The sequence below is a fragment of the Macaca nemestrina genome, chromosome 19, assembly GCF_043159975.1.
Source record: "Macaca nemestrina isolate mMacNem1 chromosome 19, mMacNem.hap1, whole genome shotgun sequence".
NCBI classification, from domain to species: Eukaryota; Metazoa; Chordata; class Mammalia; order Primates; family Cercopithecidae; genus Macaca; species Macaca nemestrina.
Genome location: NC_092143.1, coordinates 54297702 through 54321656, shown reverse-complemented (window position 1 = coordinate 54321656; position 23955 = coordinate 54297702). Strand labels below are relative to the sequence as shown.

Genomic DNA, 23955 nt, shown 5'->3' with positions numbered 1-23955 from the left:
GGTTGGAAACCAGTATTTATTTACGGTGGAAGATAATTGACTAGAAGTTCCTCCCATTCTCCTTTGCTTTTAAAACACTTTGTGTTTATGATATTTATTTGGACAAATTGATTGGCCTCCTTTTGAGTGTAACTGAGAAACCTAGGAATGCTTGTCTAAGATTGCTTAGTGCAAACGCAGGCTGGGGAATACTCCCTGATTATTTGCTGGGGGACTTATGGTGAAATAAGAAAGGGAATAGTGGCCAATACTGTCAAGCAGGCAGCTTTTGCAGGCAACAGGCCTTCTACAAGTCCAGCTTTTTCTTTGAAGTGACTAATGCCTTAATTCTCTCTTAACAACCATTAATCAAACCAACCCATAGGACACAACTTCAATAGCAAATTGAGCCTAAAGTATAAACAGCATATAATGGTTTTGTTTTCCTGTCTCTTTGGCATTGGCATTTTAACAGAGTCCTTGACTAATACAAGAATGTCCTGGATGGTTGAATTTCAGCAACTGGCCAGAGGCTGGTAGGAGGATTATTATGGGCAGGCTGGCTTGCCCATAATACCACCACTCCACACAGAAAAGAACTTCTCTTATGACTGCCCTCTTTTCCTCATAAATCCCTCAATGAGTTTTCTGAGAATGGGCCCAATGGGCTGGCTGTTCTGGAAGGACTTTAATCAGCTTTCTTCACTGATGGACTGGAGGGAAAGGTGAGAGAACGCCAGGGAAACAGTTCTGCAGTTGCTTTCACTGATTTTTCACAAGGATGAAAGTTTCCTTAGCTCTGTCTTGTGATATCAGCATTTGAGCCGGGAGACTTTGAGAGTGTTTATGAACTTTGGTCTCTGGGAGAAGTGAAAGAGTAAACTGGGGAGAGAAATTGAGCGAAAGAAGAGGGGTTTGGAGTTGAGGACTCTGTTAGTTTGCTAGGGCTGCTGTAACAAATACCAGAGAATAGGTGGTTTAAACAAAAGAAATGTGTTGGAGTCTGGAAGTCAGAGATCAAGAAGTTGGCAGGTTGATTTCTTCTGAGGCCTCTCTCCTTGGCTTGTAGATGGCCATCTTCTCTCTGTGTCTTCACATGGTTATCCTTCTGTACATAACGATGTCCTCTTCTTGTAAGGACGCCCATCACATTGGATTAGGGCCTACCCTAGTGACCTCATTTCTACTTAATTAAAGGCCCTATCTCCAAATACAGACACATTTCAAGGTACTTGAATGGGATGAGGACTTCAACATACAAAATTTGTGAGGATGCAATTGAGACATAACAAGGAGTGAATTTGGGGAAGCTTCTGCAACCAGAAGTCATGTACGTCCTTCTATTCATAGGGGAGCCAGCTCTTGGCTACAGAGCATAGACACTAGAAATCCAGTACCATGGACATTAGAAATCACTGAGGAGAGGCTCTAAGGCCCATATATTTTTCCATTGGTTTTCCAACTTGGCTGCTTATTAAAATCACCAGGAATTTTTAAAAAACACTGATGCCTAGATACCCACCCTTTGAGACCCTGATTCAATTGGTATGAGATGGGGACCAGGGATAGTAATTTTCAAAAACTTCTCAGGAGATTTTAATGTGCCACCAGTATAAAAGAAACTAGAGGCTAGAGAAGCTCGGTGACTTGTCCAAGATCAGAAAACGCATGTAGACTAGTGCACAGGGCTCCTGACTTGGGTTCTATGGCTCTTCTGCTAGTACATTTCTTTCCATTTCTGAAATACTGATATTCCATTAAGTTTCCTGTGATGGATGTCATGGTGCCCCAGACCCCCTGTCCAGCACTGAAGCACTCCTTCCCCCCGCTGCTAGGGGCATTAGTACACTGGTCCACCGTGTAGAGACTGCTGGATGAAGATGTATGAAGACAGGATAATTCTGAAGGGCCCTTTCACCTGCAGAGCTCCCTGTAGTCACTGCATTGCAATTCAACTACTCTGTTTGCCCAATCCTCCGTCTCCCACTCCTGTCAGGGGAACTTGTGGATTCCAAAAACACCCTCCAACAAATTCCTGCTGCCAGTTTTAATCTCAGAGTCTGCTTTCTGGGAAACCTGACCCATAAAAGTTTCTTCCTGTTCATAATTCTTCTGTGAGAACTTAAGAGTGCTTGCCATGTTGGGTTCTGTGCTAGGTGCTTGGAATATGAAGAGAAATAAAACCCAGTTTCTACTTAAGTGGTTTGCCATCCAGCAGAGGTGCTGGTCAACAGCCACCTCCAATGCCCTGTCTGAGCTGCTGTAATAGCAATGTGAAAGTGGTATGGGAGCACTGAAGAAGGGGATGTTGATGTCCTGGCTAAGGAGGTCAGCCAAGGCCACTCTGGTCTATACGTTCTAACTGTTCTTAGTTGGCTGTTTAGGAGGCTGAATCCCTTCTTGAAACAACAGTCACTCTTACTTGCCCCTACCAACTTGTATGTTCCAGATAGTCTTTATTTCACTTTAGGTGGGCTATAGGAGAGAAAGTGGTGAGTAGAGGAGAGACAATAAAGAAAAGAAAAAAGTGCAAGAACCAAGGTATATAGGACATCATGATGGTTAATTTTAGATGTCAACTTGACTGGGTTAAGGCATACTCAGATAGATGGCAAAACATTATTTATCAGGATGCTTGTGAGGTGGTTTTTGGAACACACTTGCATTTAAATCAGTGGATTGAGTAAAGAAAATTTGCTCTCATCAATGTGGGTGGGCATTACCTAATTCGCTGAGGGCCAGATAGAACAAAAAGGCAGAGGAAAGGTGGATTTGCTGTCACTGTTTGAGCTGGGACATCCATCTTTTTCTGCCCTTGGACATTAGAACTCCATGTTCTTGGGCCTTTGGGGTTTGGGACTTAACAGCAGTGGCCTCCCAGTTTCTCAGGCCTTTGGCATCACATGAATTATACCACCGGGTTTCCTGGTTTTCCAGCTTGCCAACAGCATATGGGACTTCTCTGACTCAATAATCACGTGAGCCAATTCTCATAATAAATACACTCTTATCTATCTATCTATCTATCTATCTATCTATCTATCTATCTATCTATCTATCTATGTGTCTATCATCTATCATCTATCTATCATCTATCTATCTATCTATCTATCTATCTATCTATCTATCTATCTATCATATATATCATCTGTCTATCCATCTACCCACTCATCCATTCATCCATTCCATTGGTTATGTTTCTCTGGCAAACCTTGAGTAATACAGATACAGTTTGAGAGTTCAGTTTGGGCCTCTCATCTGCGACTCACCCTTCCTTCCCTGGAGGATTTTCACCATCACCACCACCAAGACCAGGCCCCCAGAGATCTCATATTCAGCCCCTCGCACGAAGAAGCTCCGGGATGAGAGCTGACCTGTTAGGGACATAATATCAGAGTCAATGTGACACCTTCCAAGGGAGACTTTCCCTTTGTGTCTTAAGTGGTAGAAGAGAAAACAGTCATCAACCAGCAACCAGTGGGTGAGGTTTAGGAGCATCCAGTGGGTCCTCCTGATGCTTCTGACACTGGACCTATGTGGACCGATGTGTGCAGATGAGGTTATGCAGTCCTGCACCTCCAGACCTGGTGGTGGAGAACAAGTAGGGCTGGGTCTTTGTGACAACTACCCCTCTGTGTGCACTGGCTGAAAAGAGGATGGCCAGTACACCAGTACTTAGGAGGAAGGAGGCCCATAACCCCACTAACCTCAAACAGTCTTGTGCCACCTGCAGAGCATCCCCTGTGGGCCAAGCCCTGGTGTGGGCCAGACAGAGGGTGCCAGTGAAATAGAAGTGAAGGCCTTAGCCTTCCAGCAGCCTCCAGCTCAGGTGGGTTGACAGGCACATCATCACCAGGTGTCTCAAGTCTGGTGGAAGACAATCTGCACCCTGGGGAATCTCAGGCCTCCTGGCCTAATTTGAGAAATGTGGTTTCTGCCACAGACCAGTATTTAGGACAAACATACATGTTTAAAAGGCCCATGAAGAGACACAAATAAGACATTAACATGTGCAAATGGTTCCAGCTGAATAGCTAATGTCAGTAGACAGGACAGACAGAGCTGAGAGCAGGATGTCCCAAACACGTGGAGTCAGCCCATCACCCCTCAGCCAAATCAGGTGATGATGAGGGTGGGGGTGCGGGAGGAGTTCCAGGCAGCAGGAGGTACATTGTAGATAAAGCATTAGTTATTGGAAAACCCAGTGTCCTCCCTAATTGCAGGCAGTGAATGTTGTACGATACTGAAAGTGAATACCGTGCAACTGTATGCATGTATATGTGAAAGAATGAAAATTACCAAGGGGACATGTTTGAGGGAACTCTAACAGCATTACTCAGGTGTTTTGTATGCATGAGTTTATGATTTGTGAGCATCATTGTGTGTAGAATGTGTGCATGTTTCTATGTGTGTGCTTACACTTGTGGGGGCTTCCTTTCTGTTGGGGGAGGCTGAAGATGCCCATGCACTAATCATCTAATCTGCTCTCTTTCTTCTTCTAGGAAGTATTCCCTGTGAACCCATGAGACCTCATCCCTGTGTTGGTCTGGCTGGCTTTCCCTGTGAGATACAGGTTCCTCCAGAAGAGCTGGAGCTCCATTCCAGCCCTGGACTTCTCCTTGCTTCCAGACTTCCAAGATGAGAAGCATTTTTCCAGTCCACAAGTGTTAGAGGACGCTGCCGATGATGTGTGTTTTGCCCAGGCTGGACTCAGCTTCTTTGGGTAAAGGTTAAGTTTTCTTCAAAATAAGAGGAATCTAGAGAAACTGAGACCATTAAGCAAATTTTTAGAAGTAGATGAGAAGGAAAGTTGGAAAACAAAGCACACTTGCTTACAGAGAAACTAGGAGATCACCTTTATTAAGAAAGCACCTTAATTTGGGGCAGAGAGGGGTTTATAGAAAGTTGGTTGGAGAGAGTGGAGCTTGAAGTAGAGCTAATTTCCTGAATTCTTGGGTTAAAGACTCCCCATGGCATCCCTCCCCAAAGCAGATAGCAGTAAAAGGAGCAGGTTTGAGCCAGGGAAGCTGATGGTCTGGCTGCACAGCGGGCAAAGGACCCTGGGGCCTGGATAGCTCGCTGCATGGCTCTTTGCTGATGGGCCTGGAGGAGGGAGAAAGCAACAGCACTGGGTGCCCACGCCCGACTCCCAGGGCATTTAAGGTATCTGAAGCGCAGGCAGGACAAGGGGTGTGGAAGATGCAGTCAGCTTTGGTTTCCTCCTGCCTTCACTCACACAACCCTGGCTTTGTCTCTCACCTGGGGCCCCCAACACTAGGGCAGTGATCCTAGTAACTATCACCTGCTCCTCTTCCTGTCCACAGATCCTCAATGCCTGGGCCCTGCTCCAAGGCCTTGCTCACACCTTTACATCCACCCAGAGTGCCCTTCACTGCTCTACACTGATTTAAACACCACCCAGTTTCCAAGGCTTGGTTTGAATACCGCTTACTCCAGGAAGCCTTTTATGATATCTTTAGTTCCCCAGTGCTCTTGGATTCTGGACTCTTCTGATTTTCCTCCTGCTTCACTGCCCATATCTCACTCACTCCTCCTCCCACCCACCCGAATGTTGGAATACCTACAGCATCGTGCTGGGCTCTTTTTTCCTTTACAAACACTTCCTCTTTTTGGGGAAATTTCTTTACCTTGTGGTTTTAATTACTAACCTTATATCAGTAACTCCAAAATTATTCAAGTGTGTACACCTGGCCTTTTCCGTGATCTTGAGACTCAGGTACCCAATTGTCTTCTCTTCACCTCTACTTGTTCATCTAATAGGAATCCCAACCCTCAGACATCCCCAAAGGAGGTTCTGTTGCCTTCTGTAACTTCTTTTCCAAATCTCAGTAAATGGCACCACCACCACCATATACCTAGTTGCTCAAGCCAAGCAGAAGCCTAACTCTAATCTATCTCATCCTTCTATTCCCTGGATATCTTTCATTGACAAATCCTACTGACTTTGCTTAAAAACATAGTCTACGTTCTTCTAAATTGTTCTCTCTCAACCCAGGGCAGGCGACGATCTTCACAATCAGGAACATTGCAAAATCTTCTTTTCACTCATCCCCTTGGCTTCACCTGTTACCTAAATCCACTCTTCACAAAGTCTAATGGTATTTTTAGGACATAAATGAAACCATGCACTCCTCTGCTCAGAACCCTCCAGGGTCTTTCTATTATGCCGAGGATAAGATGCAAATTTCTTATCCTGGCCCACGTAGTTGAGTTTCCTGGGGTCTGGCCCTTGCTGGGTTCTCTGATGTCATCTCTTCTTCTGCTTCCTTGTTTGCTCATCCCACTCCACCTACTGTTTCTCAGAGACCCTGAGGTTGTCCCCACCTTGGTTCCTTGGCACTGGCTGTTTCCTTTGCCTGGGATGTCTTGCTCTACGTCTTCCTAGGGCTGGCTGCTTCCTGTCAGGCAGGTCTCAGATCAGATGTCACTTCTACCAAGAGGCCTTTTCTGACCCGGTTAAAGCAGCCCCTCACTCATCCTCTCTCCTGCACCACACTGCTTTATTTTCTTCATAGCACTGATGACACCCGGGCACTCTGTTGCCTGTTTGTTGGGTTTATTTTTTATTGTCCATCTCCCCACACCAGCATGGAAACTCTATGAGGAGAGAAAGCCCTCCTGACTCACTCCCCAACTCTATCCCAGCCTTTAAAGTGATGCCTGGCCCGGAGCAGGCACACGGCAAATCTTTACTTAACATCTAAATAAATAAATGGGCCCCAAAGAGATGCTGTTTGATTTGGAAAGCTTTGATTTCCTTTTTGGGAAACAAGTTCTAGCTGACTACAATTTTTACTCAAAAGGATATATATAGTCTGTGTATTTTACCCAAATAACATGCATTGCAGTTTCTGTCCTTTCCCTAATATTTTGACACAACTATTACTATGTATTATTTATTTGTTATGGAAGAGATGGACCATATCAGGTCTCCATGTTTTTGTTGATAAACTCTCAAGCATTGGGACATTTATCTCCAATGCGTCTTCCTCTCAGCAGCCTGGCAAAGAGGCAGTGCTGTGCCAGGAAAGAACACCCAGGCAGGACTCCAGGGTGGGGACTGCTAATCTGGCTTTGCCACAAGTGAGTTAAAACCCATTTGGGAAAGTCACTTTTCCCAATCTGGTTTTCTAGGCTGCAAGATGAGCTTAATAATTGTAGCCCTTCTGCTCTGATGAGGCAATGGGAAAGAGGAAGGAGATAGTAAGCGTGTATATTTAAAGGGAAGGTAGTTGTCACTCTTTATTTCTTCACTCATTCATCCATCAAATATTTCAGAGCAATGCACTGGGCTAGCTAATGCATGGATGAAAGGATGATGGGATGGGCACTTTTACCCCTCCTAGCCTCACGTGTCTGGTAGGCTTGATGCACACCAATGATGATGGCTGAGAGGTGCAAGGTTACATAAGAGAGGTGCAGCACTGTGCTATGGGGTTCAGAAGTGGGATGGTCTCAGCTGGGAGGCTCCTGAGATAGGAGAAGACGTTGCCTTGAGGAAGCCAGACCTAACCAAAACCAACCCCTCAGGGGTCTGCAGAGTACCCAACCCAGGGGCCAGCACAGCTCCAGCAGGCTGCGGACAGTAAGGTGATATCTCCCAGCCAAGGTCATCCTCCATGACCCTTCAGTGTTGAAGCTTGAATTGACTTGACTGGCAGATCCTGAGGCTGTGGAGCAAATATTTCTCCTTTTCGAATAAGACTTTAACATTCACACAGAGATAGAAGAAAAAAAAAATACAGGCATTTATTGTCTTATATGTGCTGTTAATTGATTGATTTCGAGCCTTTTTTGCCTTGCCTCAATGGGGATTCAGTCTTGTTTTCCCTGGGGGAGCCAGGCTGCAGGAGGGCCTGTAGAGTTGCACTGGGTTCTTTGGATCTGATCTCGCTTACAGCTACTATTTCCAGTAGGCAAAATCTTTTGCTCCAATTAACACCATCTCTGTTGCAGCCCAGTTCCCTCTGTTCTTCTTTCCCTGAGTAAAGCTTCCCAGGAGTAGGGCAGACAAGAGCCCTGAGATCAAGGCCCTTCTGGGAGTTGCTGGAAAAGACCAGAGAGGTAGCTGAGGGTATTTCTGCCAGCGAATCTCCAATTCTATGTTTGTGCGATGCACACGGAAAGGGAAGGCATCCCTGAATTCCTTTCATTACAGATTGGAATGGCCTTTGACAGAGAGTTAAGGTGTCAGCATAAAATGAAGGACCAAGTCTCTTGGGGGGGGGGGGGGGAAGAAAGAAATGTGACAAAGCTTTATTTTTATTTTTTAAAAAGGAAAGTACAAGTTCTATTTATTTGGCAAATGGAACGAATGCTGTCTGGAATAACATGACTGCTTTCCTTCTTTTTTGCATAAACAAACTTTTGCAACACAGGTGGGAGGAAATCAGGGTGAATTTGTCCCCCCTAGCATTGCCAAATTTAGCAAAGAAAACTACAGAATGTATAGTTAAATTTGAATTTCCGATAAAGAATAATTTTTAGTATAAGTATATCCCATGCAATATTTGATATTGAAACTAAAAAAATAATTTGCTCTTTATCTAGAATTCAGATTTAGCTGGCTGCTCTGTATCTTATCTGGCAACATTACCTTCCATAGGCCTCAAGTTACTGCTGAGCCCACTCAGGAGCTCTGCTTCTGGGGTTGTCCCCTGCCCAGTCCTCCAAGGATCTGGTGCTGCCTTCTTTCCAGATTCTTATTCCAGGGCAACACAGCCAGGGTTTCTGTGGGAGATTCTCCTCCTCGCAGTACTTATCCCACAGTCCCTGGCTCCTGGGATTACCCAGAAACAATCATGTAGTGAGGTTTAATAACACATGCAGGTGTGGTCTTCCTTCCAGTGGCCCAGAGCACAGGACTGTCTGTGTTGGTTGCACAGTGGAAATACAGGGGAGCTTTAAAAAAATACTGATGCCTGGGTCTTATCCCCAGAGATTCTGAATTAATTGGTCTGGGATGTGGGCCACCTACTGTGATTTTAAAAAATCTCCCCAGGTTATTCTAGTGAGCACCTAACACTGAGGACCAACCTTAAAGCCACCAATGCAGAAAAGTGCAGTCCTGGCCTGAGGTCTCATTGACTTAGAGAGAGCCTGAGTATACTCAGGGTTACAATAGAGAAGAAAGCCAAGTAAATGTCTTGGATGCACTGGAATCTACAAATCATTTTTATGGCTCTGGTCCTCAGACATGTGTGAGGGATTCAAGGCAATGAGCTCTGAGACCTCCGCTGTCCAGAGTCACAGCACACATGGGGAGAGATGCTTCCTCTTCTCCATACCCCATCAGTGCTGAAACACTACCTTACATAGAGCCACGGACTGGGGACATCAGAGTCCAGTGTGTGTGGCGGAGTTGGGGCTGGAAAGAGAGGTCAGGATGTGCTGCAAGCCGGGGAAGGCTGGGCAAGAGCAAGACCAGGGCGGCCTCAATGGCCCAGATGCTCATTGCACTAGCGAGATGTGAGAAGCTTCAATCCCTCCTGAAGTGGGGAGAGATGATGCCAGGAGAAAGTGACTTGGTATGTGAGGGAGGAAAGGAAGGCAGGCTAGTGTGTGAGCTCACCATCACAGCTGACACTTAAATGTATGCGCTAGAAAGGCAGAGAGTATGAGTGTAATGACAGTAACAAGAGCTGTTATTCCAGTACTATTGAATCTTATCATAATGTCGTTATTACATATAATATATTCTTATTTTTGTTAAAAAGTATAATGATATTAATGATAATTCTGGTCTACAGTTTCTTGTCCAAATCCACGGGACCATACTTTTTTCAAAATCAAAGTTTGCAGATTTCCCAAAGGCAAAGCGATAAATAATGTGTATAAAGCAAAACCCCAGTAGCAACTGTGGCAGTGTTCTAACCAAACATACTCACACTTTTGCAGCAAAAGTTATGAATATTGATCCTAAGTGGGGTGAATAAGCATTATAAAAAAACCTAATGTCTCTCCAGGTCAGGTTATAAAAAACCTTTTGGTTTTTTAGTTTTTTTGGATTCTGTGATTGTGGGCTTGTAATACCTACCTAGATCATTTGTGGAACATTAACTATTTGGTAAGCAGTGTGCCAAATACTTCAAATACATGATCCCATTTAAAACTCACAGCAGCCCTGTGAGGAAAAAAAACCAAACATTATTATAGGTGGAAATTGCTATTTCCCCTATTTCACAGATAAAGAAAAGGAAGCCAGCAAGGTTGAACAACCTGCCCAAGCTCTAGGCCCATGGCTATAGAGTAGAAAAGTTAGAGCAGGAATTCAAATTCTGTTCTGACTCCAGAGCTGAACTACCCTGCCAGGGGGAGCTGCCCGTGGGGATGCTTTGGAGAGGGGTACACATAGTGCCTGGGTACACACAGAGACATGCACAGTCATGGTAGCCTCGGCAGAGGTGTGTGTCTATATGCAGAACATGTGCGATTGCTCTGGTGTGAAGCTGTGCGGATGAGTGTGTGTGTACCATAATTTGTGTGCTTGGGCGTCTTTCTGTGCTCCTGCATATCTGTGTGCTGTGGGAACGTCTTCTTGGTGTAGGGAGTGTATGGGCATGACACCCTGTGTCTTTGTGTTTGTGCCGTCTCTTCTTGACTCTGCATGAGCAGTTCTGGAACAAGGAGAGTTACTCTTGTGATATGTCTGGTTTCACAATGTGTGCAGCCCAGGGAAGAGGGCGATTGAGTGGATTTCAGTCATTCTCAGGAGAGATGGAGTGTTCTAAGGGAGACCTGGTGATGAAGACTGAGTGCAGGCCCCAAGTGGATGAGTTAGTCAAGGTCAGTGCACAATCACCCACGGGCCCAGGGAGCTCCTGCAAGCACCTCGGTGCGGTCAGTGAACTTCGTCTTGGTTCAGTTATTTTGGAGGGGACTGTCCTCTGGATAAATGAAAGAAATCCAGATGTTCTCAAAGGTTCTTAGGAGAAGGAAGAGATAAAGATGAAAGTCTTTTGTGGAGACCTTGGTTTTGCATTGTTGGTCTGCATATTGGGCAGCCAGCAGGGCTGCATGCAGTAGGTGGGAAGGAAGGCTGCTGCACAATTGTTTTCTGTTTTCCTAGAGCATGCTCTAGAGAGTGAACCTGGGGAGGACCCAGGCTGAGACACCCTATGCCCTGGCAAGCAAGTTCAAGTAAGCAATGACCCTGAGAGTCGGAATTCACAGCTCAGGCCTTGGGCACTGTGGATATTGGATGGCAAACTTCAACACACCAACTCAGGGACAAAAACAAAAACAAAAACAAAAAAAACCCTAAAACCACAAACAAAAAAAACGACTGTATTGCTTAGGGTTCATTGTCAGTCTATACTCTCTATGAACCCCTGACTGGTACTACAAGGAGAGAAAAAAAGGGAAGAAGCTAACACATATTGTCTAATGTGCCAGGTGCCTTGTTAGTCATTTTTCATGCTGTATTTTGTTTCTTCCTGAGAGCTAATTCTAAGGTAGGTATTACTATTTTATTTGCATTTTAAAGAAGCTCATGAGGGTTAGATAGCTTATCTCCAGTCATCCTGGTAGCTGGGATTTGAACCCATGACTCTCTGACTACAATCCCTTTATACCACATTGCCTCTGAGTTTCCTCCCTTCTCAGAACACTGTTGCCAGTAGACCCTGAACCATAAACTGCAAACACATTAGTTTGCATTGTTGTAAATATTTCTTGTGTTTTCTTTAATACAATTATAAAAATTTCAAGTACAGAAGAGATCTGATACTATAGTCGAAAGTTCCCTAAACTGGAGCTCAGGAAAACTGAGTTCTAGACTTAGTCCTTTATCACTTCAGATTCCCTCATCTGGAAAACAAAGTGGTTGGCAAAGATGCTGGTATAAACCCTTTTTAGTTAAAGGTGGGTTAGGTTGTGACCCTGAGAAGGGCTTTGTCTTACTTCTGAGTTACCTGAGAGTCTGTAGCACAGAGTCGGACATAAGGTGACATTGGTAAATGCACTAAATCCTTCATTATATCAAGTGTTGTTAATTCACGGTGATTTTTAAAACCAACAAATGACAAAACACTAACACCTGAAACACAAATTGACAAATAGTTGCTAATATTCCCTGAGCTCTTACTTGGTGTCGGGTGCTCTTTTCCAAGAATGGAGTCAACAGGGGGGCCTTGTAACTATTGTGCACTGTGACTTGCTTATTTAACCTCTGGGTAAAAAGGAAGCTGATGGACCTTCCAACCCTGCTGAAAGCCACCCACAAACACATTGTAGTCAATATCAATTTTCCAATGTATTACTGATTCTAACAGGCATTAATTTCAAAACAAACAGTGGCTTCCTTTGGTGATTTCCATACTGCAGATACAACTACCGTTTTTGCTGACCTGCTTCTTGTCAGATATTTTTTGACTGTCTATAGAATGAAAGAGAATTTATTTTTGGATGTGTTTATTGAACTGAACTGGGAGAAGGAGGATAGGGAATTATAAGTGGGAGAATTGTTAATAACTGTCTCCGCCCCACTCCCCACTGCTCTGCCCAAAGTTGATGTAAAACCCCCATATCCATAGTCCCTGATTCCCCTCCAATATGTGCTTTAAATTGCTTTCCTCATTTTGCCAGCACACATACACATCAATTGCATTCACCTTTGGCCTCTATTTCATTTTTGTTTGGCATTGCAAAAGCCCGTAAATGCTGTATGACTAAGGACTTATCTGTGAAGCATTCATTCATCAAATATGTGCAAGGAGCTTAGGTCTGAATGTAAAAAGTAGAGGTCAAGGTCAGAAGGGTCATTGAGGTAGGAGACTGGCCCTGGCATTAGCCCCACCTCCTTCTTAGTGGGATGGGCCCCAGGGGCAGTCTGGGTCCATGGAAGTTGAGTTTCCAGGAAGTCCATCCTGCCCATGTGCCCTGGGATGGAAATTTGTAGCCCACCCCAGGGACCTACTCCTGCTCCTTCCTCACTCCCCCTCTTTTATTTTGCCATTTCTCTGGCAATTGCATCCTCTCATAGGCTCTAGTTATTATTGCTGTACTGACCGCCTCTGAACATATACTCCATCTCAGGTGTCCATTCTGAGTGTATACTGGGTGTCCTGACTTGCAGCCGTCTCAAACTCAACTTCTCCAAACCAGCTCCCCACTGTGTCCTTTTTGTCCTCTGTACACCTAACCCACTGATGCCTAAAGGAAACATAGGGGTTATCCTACAGTCTTGTTTCCTCTCATTTCTACGTCTAATCAGTTAATGACAAAAAAATCCCCCTTTAATTAAAATTAATTAAAGTAATTAATTAAATGGTAATTAAACTATTTTTTAGTTAGTAAACTTTTGTTAAAGTATAATATCTATGCAAAAACTTCCATAAGTGCACAATATGATGGGATTTTTTTCCCAAGTAGAATATGTATATCTATAACCACAATTCAGATAAAAAAAAATCAGAACTTTTGTAGAAGTACCCTCCATCACCTCTCAGTCACTGCCCCACAAAGGTGATTATTCTCCTGACTTCAAACGTCAATGATAAATCTTGTTTGATTTCAAACTTTCTATGGATGAACTCACAGTATACGTCTTTTTGCCTGGTGTCTTTCACTCAACGTTATGCTTGTGAGATGCATCCATGCTGTTATGCATGATCAGTTGTTTATTTCTCAGTGCTGTATGGTATTCTTGTTGCACATCAAGGGAGCATTATTATAAAGTGTGTGTCTTCATGAGGCTCTTTGAAGACATGCTGGATAGAGTCAAATCATGAGAAGTTTCATTTCATAGAGTACATCTTTAAAAGAAAGGCATACCATTTTGTGATATCTAATTTTTTAACCTTTATTTTACAATGTTTATTATTATAATGTTTTTTGAGACAGAGTCTCACTCTGTAGCCCAGGCTGGAGTGCAGTGATGTAATTATAGCTCACTGCAATTCCTGGGCTCAAGCAATCCTTCTGCCTTAGCCTCCCAAGTAGTTAGGACTACATGTCCTAGGCATGTGCCACAGTGCCTAGCTAATTTTCTAATTTTGTTTAAAGGTTTTTGTAGCAATGATGCCTCGCTATATTGCCCAGGCTGGTTTTGAACTCTTGACTTCGAACAATCCTCCCTCCACGGCCTCCAAAAGTGTTGGGATTACAGGCATGAGCCACTGAGCCCTGGCTATGATGTTTTAAGCTTGCCAATAAGGAAGTTGAGGCACTCTGGAGAGAACCAGATAGATAAGAAGCCAGAAAAAGTAAAAGTGAAACTTCTTCTATTTTCTGGAGTTTGTGCTCTTCGTTGTAGTTTTGAAAGAAAAGTCATGCTTCAATTAATAACAGACAACGGAGTCAATATGATGGGAGCAGAGACAATGATGTGATCAAATGCCAAGAAATGACTGACAGCAGAAAAAATATCATGTGAGCCAAAGCAATTTCACTTGACTTCTAACTTTATTCATCCAACGAATAACATTTCATCACAGTTTTATCAATGGAATGCAATTCCACCCAGATCATTCTGTCAACGACAAGAAACAGCATCAAATCATTCTGTCCACACAAATAAATCAATTGTTGATTATTATATTCTTCTATTTGGGATACAAGGAGGATCAAATATTTTGAGTAAAACAAAGGAAAGGAAAGCAGAAAAACTTTTTGTTTTTGTTGACAGATCCAGCTGGGTAAATGCAATTTATGTCTTTTGAAAAAAGTCATCCTGATGTGAGGAGGGATAAACTGTTTTTAAACTCGAACCAGGGACAAACTGTAATAATAAACACACTGGAAGAAAATGCAACCATTTATTGGTTCTTGCAGACAAAATAGCATTTCCAGTTTTTTTTGCTTATATAGTTCTCCTTACTGGAATTTCCTCCCCCATTCTTTGAATGTATAATCACATTTTGAGAAAACACGAAATTTCAGGGTCTTACAAAATCCAAAGGGGGAAAGTGTCATTTTTAAATGACAAGCTGTGTGCGGAGTGCTTTGTTGATGAATTAGGCTCTTTTTCCTAGTATTGCAATTTCTTCCTGCCGCCATTTTGATGGTGTTGAAAGCCCTTTATCCAGACTCGTCAATTGGTGGTGCACTACTGAATGGAAAGAAATCTGGTTTTCACAAATTTAATTTCATATTCATGCTACATATGACAAAATTTTGCATCAAGCTTTTTCACTTAGTGTGTTATGTCATGAGCATCTTTGTCAAATTTTCCCTGGGAGGGAGGAATCTTTCAGCAGCATCTGTGTGGAGAATGGTTCTCTCTCTGGGGCCATCAGGAAAATCTTGCCCTTTGCTGTGATTCCCTGGGCTGCAATGCTTTTACTTAACAGGCTCAGTCCCATTCATAGCTGTCTCCTAAGGCCCCAGATATGGTATCAGCGGGGGGTCTAGAGTCTCTCCTACTGTTTCTTTTTCCTCCCCAGGACCACTGTGGGAGGAGGTATTTTCTCTTTGTCAGAAGCACAGAAGCAAATGGTCTGCTTATAGCCTTTTATCTGATGATGTGCTCTTTTTGCCACTGCAAGGGGAAAAGTCATCTTTGCCTCTCCATTTTGGTTTATCCTAAGAAAGACCAATGCTATGTCTAGCCAAAAGAGAGAAACACATAACATAAATACAAGTTAAATCTTCAGTGGGACATCAAGTTCCATGTACAAGGCTAACCTAGAGTATAAAGTCCTTGAAGTGAGTGAGTTTATTATATATCTCTATCTCTGCACACACTGCTTGCATGAAATGAAGAAAAGCTTAATAAAAGTGTCTTCATAATGACAAAGACAGGGATGATTATTTGTAGGTACAATATTTAAAGTACAAATACAGTTCAAGAAGATTTGCTTCTAATCAAAACACTTCCACCTAAATAAGAATCCTGATGCAAATAATGACTAGTTTTTAAATGATACCTTTTTTTCAGACATTATAAGCAATGCTTAGTCATTAAATTAAAAAATAAACACCCTGTATGATTTAAGAAGAAATAGAACACATCTCTATTCCCACCACTTAGCTAACATATGGTGTGCTTATTCTCTCTGTCTCTGTCTGCCTCTCTCTCTGTCTCTGTCTTTCTCTTTCTCTTTCGTTGTCATTCACTCCTGTCCTCACCTCTCTCTCTGTCTCATCTATCTTTGTTTTGATTTTACAAATTTAAGTCCATATTCATGCTATACATGATTAAGGTTACACACTTAGCTTTTTCACTTATATCACGAACATTTTTGTCAAACTTTTAGGAACATTTTACCAAAGCCCTGTTTTGAAGACATGAAAGATTGTTCTTCATTAATTTTTAAATTAGGGATATATCATATATGGGAATATTTATACACATATTTTGGGGCACATTTTAAATTGTTTCCTTAGGAAATATTGCCAAAAGTAGATTTTAAAAAATATTAAAATTGTTTGATAAACATTAATATACTCCAGAAAGTCAACCAATTTAAACTCCCATTAACAACCTTTGTGCATATTTCCATTGCAACCTTGTTAAAAAAGTACTATTTTGATAAACAGACAAAAAGGAAATCATAGTTATTTAATTTGCATAAAATACTAAATACATTCTTATTATTTTTGTGTTTTTTTTGGTTCCCTTTTGTGAATTGCCTGCTTACATTCTTGTCCATTTCCTAATGATCTGTAAATGCTTTTTAAAATTTCTTTGGAGAACTCTGATAAATGCTATGAATATTTTTCCCAGATATTGCTTTTGTTTAAAAATTAAATAGTAATTTCTCCCCATAAACAGACATGTCTGATATTAAAATGTAGGTATTCCTCAATAATTTTTTCCTTTGTTTTTAGATTTCAATCCGATTTTAAAATAACATGCATTTTCTTCTGTTTTATTCCTTCTCCTTCCCTTCCTCTTTCTTTCCCTCCCTTCTTTCCTTTTTTTCATTTTACAACTAATTGGTCAGTATTTCTGGGATATGGTATAGAGCAGAAATCTAACATTCTCTTTTCCAAAAATGTAATCAGTTGTCTAAAAGCCATTACATTCTCTTCTCTTTCCCTTGATTTTAAATGTGCTCCTGGTCAAATGCTGAACTTTAATTAGTATGAGAGTCTATTTCTGAAGCTGCTTCCCTGTACCACTGGTTCATTTAATAATTTTTGCTTGAGCACCACATGGCTTTAATTACTGAGCTTGACAATGTGGTAAGCGTCGTTTCCGGTAGTGTTAGTCCCCTTTCATTACTCTCTCTTTGAGGGGTTTCTGTGTTTATCCTTCTAGATGAATTTCTACATTCATTTTGAAGAAAATTTTGCCATTTTGATTAAAATTTATGGAAACATGAATTCTTTTTGGAGAAAATGATATACTTACAGTATTAAGTCCTTTTGAAAAATTATTTCTTCCTACTCAGGAATTCTACTAGTTTCTCCATTTATTTAAAAGTCCTTCATGCTCCTCAGTAAAGTATAACAATTTTCTTCATTAAGTGCTACCTACTTCCTACATTTATTGCTAGATATTTTATACATTTGCTGATATTCTTGGTGGAAAGCTCTTGTGGATTGTGGAGTGTGCTGCGTGTTATATGCATTTTGTATTTGGCCCTAATATTTTAGTTTCTTCTCTGAAGTTTTCCTTTTACTTATTAAAATATATATTACTCATGCATTTTGTTTTGTTTTGTTGCATTGGTTAGAACTTTCAAAGTATTACGTAAAAACAGGGACACTGCCTGTATTATTTGTATTGCTACTCATTCTAAGGTAGATGGAGGAATCATAAAGCTGGACTTTTGGTTTAATCATTTAACCAAGTGTCCAGTTTTAAGAGAGATTTTTTAGGAAGAAAGCTTTATTCTTAGTGTATGTATATAATTTACATATACACATTTACATGTATATATACATATAATATATGTAAATTTACATAGAAATGATTTTAACCAGGAATATTATTTTTTATTTAAATATATTTTTTTCTTTAATCTTTAAATTTCTGAAGTCACATTTACTTGATCATGTGTATTGATTTCTATCTTCAATATCCTTATGATTCTGGTTTGTGTTGATATTTTATTTTGGATTTTTGCACTTGTAAGTGGGGCTTAGAGATGTGTGTATATGGTGTTTGTGGTGTGTGAGTGTGTGTATTTAGGAGATACTTTCTTCATCAAGTTTGGATATAAAGGTTATGGAAAATAACCTAGAAATCTGTTAAAATATATTCTGGAATATTTTATATCTCATGGAGTTTTAAAGAACCCACATATTTTTCTGTGCCATTTAGGAGATAATAGGTATTTGCCTTTTGAGATTTTTCTCTGTATTTTTGATCAGTTCAGATAGTTTTGCTCTTTATGATTAAGCTTTGATTCACTTATGTTTCCCTAGAAAATTGCTCTTTTTATCATTGTTATACAATTTTTTAAAAAGTATATGAATATATTTGCTTCCTCATTTTTAATTTTTTGTTTTTGTATCTTCTGTATCATTTACTTGCATATACTTGCTAGATATTTAGCTATTTGGCTTCTCCTTCCAAAGATCTATTCCTAGGATTTATCAGTTTTCTCATTTTTAACTCATATTTTTAAATGGATTTATAAATTTCTGCTTTTTTTGAGTTTATCTTATTTTTCTTCTGTTAACTAAGTTGGACGTTTTGTTCATTTATTTTCATATTTCATTTTAAATTTTGTAGGCTTTTAAGGCCTCAGATTTCACACTGACAGCATTTTTGGTTGTCACACAAAAGTTTTATATATAATTTTCCATTTGTTATAATTTTCTCAACAGTCGTAAAAAACATTTAATTCCAGTGTGATTCAGGAATACCTTTAAATTTTCCAAGTGGTTGTGTTTTGTTGTTACTTCTCTTTGCTATTCACTTGCAAAATTTCTTCTCTTTGCAATTTATTCAGATTTTTATTATGACTTAATATAGAATGCTTTTTTTTTTTTTAAGTGCTTCATGTGTGTTTGAAAAGATACAGTGTTCTCTGTTGGTAGTATCTATAGTTAGATATATTTCTGTAATGGGATACCCAAGATGAAATTTTTTTTTTTTTTTTAAATTTAATTCTAAGAATTTCAAAAACATAGTAGAAAGTAAAAGTTGTTGGATAGCACTGATGAGACCAGTGGGCTGGAGCACACACAGCCATTAGAGACATGAGTGATTCCATCTGAAGCTGACAGACCTTCCCACAGTCAAAGCAAAAATTATTAAATGAACCAGTGGTACAGGGAAGCAGCTTCAGAAATAGACTCTAATACTAATTAGAATAGACTCTAATACTAATACTGACAGTCAATCAGTCAAGGCTGGGGAGGCCAATATTATCCTGGAGAGTGCAGTAGAGCACAGCTGTACAGAAAGGTCCAGCTCTCAGGAACAGAGTGAGGCAGGGCAGGGAGGGTTGCTGGAGGAACCCTGAGGGCAGGTCCTGGTTGAGGCCTCCAGAAGTGGGTACATCTGTTGACAAGGATAGTTGGTTCTCTCTTTCCTTCTTTATGAACTCTCAGTAAATCCTTGCTAAAGCTGTTATCTGCTTTGGTATCTTCTAGACCCATGCAGAGAGGGAAGGGGAAATGAGACCTCTGCCAAGGTGAGGGCAGCCTTGGTCCGGTGGCAGGGTACCAAAGATGGTGGCCAAGCAGCTGGAGGTGGTGGGGGTACACGGATGAACAGGAGGGCTCAGTCCTGGGGACTGATGAAGCAGACCTGGGATGAGGAGCCCTGAGGGGCTGTAAGAAACATCAGAGTGCACCTTGAAATCATTATTGCTTCCTAGGGTAGGTGGGTGATTAAAATGATCATGACTGGAGCCATCAGTTGAATTTTATTTTAGACCAGGCTAGCCAGGTTAGAAGACATTTAAATTAGAAATGTTTTAGATAGGCATTATTAGTCATATTATTTATAATTCTCCACCCTTTTCTGACAATGTAATCAGCCATAACCTGAGAGAAATGTGTCCAACTTTTCTGCGGTGACTGTATGACTCTTGGTTTTCTCTCAGTTGTCAGAGATTTTGCTTTCGTTCTATTATGCTATAACAGTGTGAAATGAGGTTGTGCGTTTTTTTGTATCTTAATTGTGGATTATACCCATAATCAATCTAAAATGCCCCTCTTGGCCTGTTTAATGCTTTGTTTGCAGTTTCTATCCCTGTTTCCTTTGTGTGTGCATACATCTTGGCTAAGTGCTTAGCCTTTATTTCTGACCTTGTTTGAGTTGTAGCTTAAGTATTTTGTATTTTGACCAAACAAAAAAAAAAGCCTTTGTCTATTAGTGAGGGAGTTAATTACACTGACAGTGATTTTCAAAACTGATATGGGTAGTGAACATTGCTATTCCCTGCCCAGAATCTTTTCCTTCCTGCCTTGTCTCAAGTGAGCCCAAATATTTATAGGAATTCAGTCCTTGCATCCCAGGAGAACCTGACTCCACTCTAGCTCCCAGGGTGAGCCGGTTGGTCCAAGTGCAATCCCAACTTGTATTAGTGATTGGCTTAGGAATGGGCAGGTAACTCAATTCTGGATAAGACACTGAGAAAGGAAATGGCCTGGGAGGCTTTTCTGGAGAATATGTTTTTGCTCCTAAGAAAGCCACAGGAATAGGTGGTCTTTCTGCTGAGCGGGATCACATTGAAATGGTACTCCTGGAAATGTGATAGGTAGCAGCCTTGCTGCCTGCCTTGGGGGAAGTCCTCAAAAGGATGACAGAGGGAAGAATTGGTACTCTTGAAAGTATCCCTGAGCTTCTAAATCAATGGTCTGGTGGTGGTTCTACATCTTGTGCTCCTGTTACATAAAATTAGGCAATTTTTTATTTGTTGTTTAAGCCAATTTATTTTATTTTATTTCTTTGAGATGAGGTCTCACTTTGTTGCCCAGGCTGGATTACAGTGGCACGATCATGGCTTACTGCAGCCTCCTCCTCCCAGGCTCAAGTGATCCTCCCACCTCAGCCTCCCGGATAATTGGGACCACAGGGGCGCACCACCATGCTCAGCTAACTTTTTTTAGTTTTGGTAGAGACGAGGTTTCACAATGTCACCCAGGCCGGTCTCAAACTCCTGGGCTTAAGTAATCCACCTGCCTCAGCCTCCCAAAGTGCTGGGATTACAGGCGAGAGCCACTGCGCCTGGCCCTAAGCCAATTTAAATCAGGGTTTCAGCTGCTTATAGAAGGAGCACCCAACCCACACAATATGTTCATTTTAAATCTTTTTACCTTCATTTCTTGCTTTTTATGTATTATTTCTCTTTAGCTTTTGGTTTTCTGTTATATGTATGTAGATGATATTTTATTTGCGTTTGTTTTCTCCTGTGAATTGCTAAGGATGCATCTTTTTTATTCTACTAAAAATCAAGTAGCCTAATATATACTTGAGTCTGTATTTTTAGAAGTATAAAAGTCAATATAATATTGATAATTATAATTATCAGTTAATGTTTTTTGAGCTCTTAATACATGTCATGCTATTGTGCTAAGCAATGTATGTATATTCATTAAATTAGTCTTCACAGCAGGATTTGGAGACACAGAAAGTTAAGTGACTTGCCCAAGTAAAGCAGAAGCTGTCAGTTGCCTACTCTGTGGATGAAGACATTAATACAGTTTTACTTTATGCCATGCCTTTAACTCTCCATTCATTTCCTGCTTTTGTTGTTATTGGGGAATTTCAGAACTGGAATTTTAATAGTTAATTATTTTTACATTACCTATGTTCTTTAAATGTTTTCTTTTTTTTTGAGTCCACATTTTCTATAATCATTCAGACTCAATTCTACATTTAAGTGCTTTTGATACTCGCACCATTCCTCTTGAACTGTAATCTTTTATTCTAAGTTATTTAACACAGTTCCTTTTTGGATTAACTGATCGTTTCTGAGTAATTTTATTCAGAAGATATGTTGTTGTCATAGTCATCACAGAATAACCACTGGGTTGGTTATAGAATTTCCCCCCAAATTCTATGTATTTCTTTTGAGTCTTCTCATATTTAGTGCTGTACAGGAGAAGTTTGAGCCTGTTCTTTATTCTTTCTTCTTCTTCTTTTTTTTTTTTTTTTTGTCTCGTAGTCCATCTGATTCATTTCTACCCAGATGCTGGTAGTGTTTTTTGTTTTTTTACACAGTTAATTTCCATTGCACAAGTAAGTTCTGAAAACATTGTTCTTCCAAATATTAAAACTGTAGAGATATATAAAAAAACTCTCTTTGATCTCCCTTTTCTGAACTCAAACCTCCCCAGAGGTAACTACTGTGAGCATTTTGCATGAATCTTTCCATTAAGTTTTCTATGTATTTACACCTATATATCTGTAAATGTGGAAAAGTGTATACTGATATACCTGTAAATGTGGACACAGTATTATTCCAGGGAAAGTGTAACCTGAGAGTATATGTGAAATGCATCAGTGAGGAATTCTGGGGGCTGGGTGTTGGGGTAGGGGCCCAGAACAACTCTTGATTACCTAAGAAAGAAGGCCCCACTGCAATAGCGGGTGAGTGGGCCAGGGTCAGATGAGGTAGACCTGTACTTCTGATTCAAGACTTAATTTTCTCCATAGGAAAAGATGAGATCATCTTTTCAAGCTGTGGTTTTGTTCTCCTTGTCAGGCTCAAGTACCAAGTCAATAACCCCCTCAGCTCCAGAGCTCATAGAACCAGTGGAGCTTCTCCCCAGATTCTGACCAAGGTGTATGTATTAGTTAGCACTGTTAGTCTCCTCTTTTCTCATGTTGTTTTCCAATGGGGCTTTAGAAAAAGTGAAGTCCTATACTTAGGTAGGAAGAGGCCATCTTGAGGGAAAAAATAGGACAAATTGCTCTTAGTGGCAGTACACCTGGAATCCCAGGAGAGAATGGCTGAAACAACAAGCCCTACCCCAGTGCACCTCTAATCTTTTGATTAGAAAAGAAGGAGGCCTCTTTTCATGAGAAATCAGATAGTCCCATGAGGATGGTGCTCTCACACTGATGGAGAGCAATTCAGGGAATGAGTTTGGGCCCTACCTCCGAGCTCTACAGAAACGATGCCCGGACTCTTTCCCACCAAGTAGGCCTACTGTGTCCAGCTTCTTATGGATCTCATAAGATTTTGTTTCCCAAGTGAACCAGTTTAGTGAAAATATGTTTTCCCATTTTAACTGCTCCCTTAACTTCCAAAGAGCGTATGATATTCCAGATTATCACACTAAACTGCTGTCATTCCTGGCAAGAGCAAAGAAGGCTCTGTTTCATGAGCCAGAGGAGCTTGCTGTGGGTAGACAACTCGAGCCAGGCTTTTAGAAGCTTTGAAGACAGAGCAATTTACTGCTTTTAATGACATTCATTTTGGTGTCTTTCATATTTATAAAAAAGGAACAACCAAATAGACCAGGGGAGTGCTTACGTATACATCTGTTGGGTCTGGCACCTCCTGGTCATGCTCTCGGTAGGGAGTGCCTTCTGGAACCACCAGTCTAGTGGTCCTCTCCCCACCCACATCCCTCTCCATTTTGCCATCTGCTTTATTCACACATAATATGTATGGTCTATACTTATCTGATATATGCGCTTCTTGCTTGTCCTCCCCCTCAGGAATGTACACTTGATGAGAGTAGGGGTCTTGCCTGTCTTATCCACTGCATAGCTCCAGTCAAGAGAAGTCATTGCCACGGAAAAGGCACTCGACAAATATGCCTTTAACTTGTTGAATGAAACCATCAAATTCCTGATGGTGGAAGTCTGGACACTGGAGTGCCAGGTGGGGAAAGAAACCATGATGCAATAGGACTGCAACTACACAGGGGTTCTGCTTATGTTAGAAAAGCTTCCTGACTTTGTGTGCAGTCAAGTGCTGTGGCTTGTGGCCAAGGGAGGATCTTTTCTTTTTTACCCATGAAAGATGACATTGATATGTTGGAGTAATGAGCCAGAAGATAAACATGAATACAGACAAATTCTGAATTTGGATTCAAATAACAAGTTGCACAAAAACAAGGTAGGAGAGATGTTTCTTGACAATCATTTGTAGAAAA

General features: G+C 41.0%; 1 long non-coding RNA gene across 2 annotated transcripts in view; it reads left to right on the top strand.

Annotated features, from left to right (window-relative positions):
• Window positions 1-23955, top strand: part of LOC139360033 (uncharacterized) — a 558829-nt gene that overhangs the window by 163726 nt on the left and 371148 nt on the right. For both annotated transcript variants that reach the window (XR_011616939.1, XR_011616940.1), the window contains exon 3: window positions 4482-4702. This is a non-coding gene — a long non-coding RNA (uncharacterized lncRNA). The remainder of the gene's footprint in view (window positions 1-4481; window positions 4703-23955) is intronic.